The following is a 2,780-nucleotide window of genomic DNA, read 5'->3' as shown; positions in this document are numbered from 1 at the left end:
TGCATAATGATTTGCCTTGCTTGAATTCTGAAATCTCTTTTATATCCAAAATCATTATTCAGGTTGATCAAACCCATTGAACATAATGATCCAACACCACCTCCCAACTTTGAGTTCCCTGTATTTGAGGCCGAAGAAGATGATGTTGAAGAGATTCCTGATGAGATTACCCGTCTGCTTGAGCACGAGGAGAAGATCATTGAGCCGCATCTCGAGAATCTGGAAACAGTCAACTTGGGGTCTGAAGATTGTGTTCGCGAAGTGAAGGTTAGGGCACTCCTTGAAGAGTCTGTCAAGAAGGGGTTGATTGAGTTGCTACGAGAATATGTCGACGTCTTTGCCTGGTCATATGAAGACATGCCTGGTCTGGATACTGATATCGTGCAACATTTCCTGCCTTTGAAGCCTGAGTGCGTGCCTGTAAAGCAGAAGCTCAGAAGAACTCATCCTGATATAGAAGTGAAGATTAAAGAAGAAGTTCAGAAGCAAATTGATGCGGGGTTTCTGGTGACTTCTACATATCCTCAATGGGTGGCCAATATTGTGCCCGTGCCTAAGAAAGATGGAAAAGTCCGAATGTGTGTGGACTATAGAGACTTGAATAAATCTAGTCCGAAAGATGATTTTCCTCTACCACACATTGATATGTTGGTAGATAATACAACTAAATTCAATGTCTTCTCTTTTATGGACGGATTTTCCGGTTATAACCAGATTAAAATGGCACCCGAGGATATGGACAAGACAACATTCATCACACCTTGGGGAACATTCTGTTATCGAGTGATGCCCTTCGGTTTGAAGAACGCCGGAGCCACATATCAACGAGCTATGACTACCTTGTTTCATGATATGATGCACAAGGAGATATAGGTGTATGTTGACGATGTGATTGCTAAGTTGAGAACGGAAGTTGAACATGTAGAACACTTGTTGAAGCTTTTTCAGCGTTTGAGGAAGTACAAGCTCCGCTTGAACCCGAAAAAGTGTACATTTGGAGTTCGTTCCGGCAAGTTATTGGGCTTTATTGTCAGCGAGGAAGGTATTGAAGTTGATCCTTCCATGGTCAAAGCAATACAAGAGATGCATGCGCCAAAAACTGAGAAGCAAGTCCGAGGTTTTCTTGGTCGCTTGAATTACATTTCGAGATTTATATCCCACATGACTGCCACATGTGCGCCTATATTCAAGCTCCTCTGGAAAGATCAGTGTCATGATTGGACCGAGGATTGCCAAAAGGCCTTTGACAGTATTAAAGAGTATCTGTCTGAGCCTCTGATTCTGTCTCTTCCTGTAGAAGGGAGACCACTGATTATGTACTTGACTGTGCTTGATGACTCTATGGGTTGTGTATTGGGTCAGCCAGATGAATCAGGGAAGAAAGAATATGATATATACTACTTGAGTAAGAAGTTCACTGATTGTGAGTCTCGGTACTCAATGCTTGAGAAGGCATGCTGTGCTTTGGCTTGGGCCGCTAAGCGTTTACGCCAGTATATGTTAAATCATACGACTTGTTTGATATCCAAAATGGATCCAATCAAGTATATCTTTGAGAATCCTGCTTTAACTTGGAGGATTGCCCATTGGCAGATGCTGTTGTCTGAGTATGATATTGAGTATCTTGCTCAGAAAGGTCTTAAAGGTAGTATCTTGGCTGACCACTTGGCACATCAACCAATTGAGGATTATCAGTCTATTCAGTACGAATTCCCGGATGAGGATATTCTGTATTTGAAGATGAAATATTGCGATGAGCCTACGCTCGATGAAGGGCCAGAGCCTGGTTCTCGATGGGGCATGGTATTCGATGGCGTTGTTAATCAAGATGGAAATGGTATTGGGGCAGTGATTATTACTCCTCAGGGCACCCATTTTCCTTTTATAGCAAGACTAACTTTTAAATGCACGAATAATATGGCGGAGTATGAGGCCTGTATTATGGGTTTGGAGGAATGTATTGATCTTAGGATCAATCATCTCGATGTTTATGGTGATTCGGTTATGAGGCCTGTATTAGGCCTGTATTATGGCGGAGTCGATGTTTATGAGGCCTGTATTATGGGTTTGGAGGAATGTATTCTCCCGAGGCAATACGTTTAAGATTATTCCCTTTTTTCCTCAGAGACAAAGCCCTATCATGGTTAGATTCCCTTCCACCCAATTCTATTACGACTTGGGATAACCTTAGAAGAGTATTTCTTGCTAGATATTTTCCCCCAAGTAAGACCGCCGTTCTTCGAAACCATATAACTAGATTTACCCAAAACTAAGGAGAATCATTGTTCGAAGCTTGGGAGAGATGTAAAGAGTTGTTACGAGCATGCCCACATCATGGTTTAATAAATTGGTTAATCATTCAAACCTTCTATAATGGACTTCACTATAACACCAAGATGACCATCGACGCTGCCGCAGGCGGTGCTCTGATGAACAAACCTTACCCTGAAGCTAGTGCCCTCGTCGAAGATATGGCTTAAAACCATCAATCATGGGGAGTCGAACGAGCGACAGTTGAGAAGAAGGAAGCCCAAGGAGGAGTGCATGAACTAAGCTCTATAGACATGATGCAAGCTAAAATGGACGCATTATCCCTTAAGGTCGAGCATATGTGCATAAACCCGAATACTGTAGCCGCAGTTTCGTTGGATTGTGAGATATGTGGAACCAAAGGACACCAATCTGCAGAATGCAGTCTATTAAATGAAACTCACTCTGAGCAAGTGAAATACACCCAAGGGAACCCATACTCGAATACCTATAACCCTGGATGGAGGAAT

At 42.6% G+C, this 2,780-nt stretch overlaps 1 non-coding gene across 1 annotated transcript; it reads right to left on the bottom strand.

Moving 5' to 3' along the window:
* Nucleotides 1-2,234: 2,234 nt before the first annotated feature.
* Nucleotides 2,235-2,341, bottom strand: LOC127088612 (small nucleolar RNA R71). The gene has a single exon (XR_007790442.1). It is a non-coding gene; the product is annotated as a small nucleolar RNA R71 (small nucleolar RNA).
* Between the last annotated feature and the right edge of the window lie 439 nt (nt 2,342-2,780).

This window comes from Lathyrus oleraceus, chromosome 5 (assembly GCF_024323335.1).
Source record: "Lathyrus oleraceus cultivar Zhongwan6 chromosome 5, CAAS_Psat_ZW6_1.0, whole genome shotgun sequence".
Taxonomy (NCBI): Eukaryota; Viridiplantae; Streptophyta; class Magnoliopsida; order Fabales; family Fabaceae; genus Lathyrus; species Lathyrus oleraceus.
This window is presented reverse-complemented; position numbering and strand designations above follow the sequence as displayed.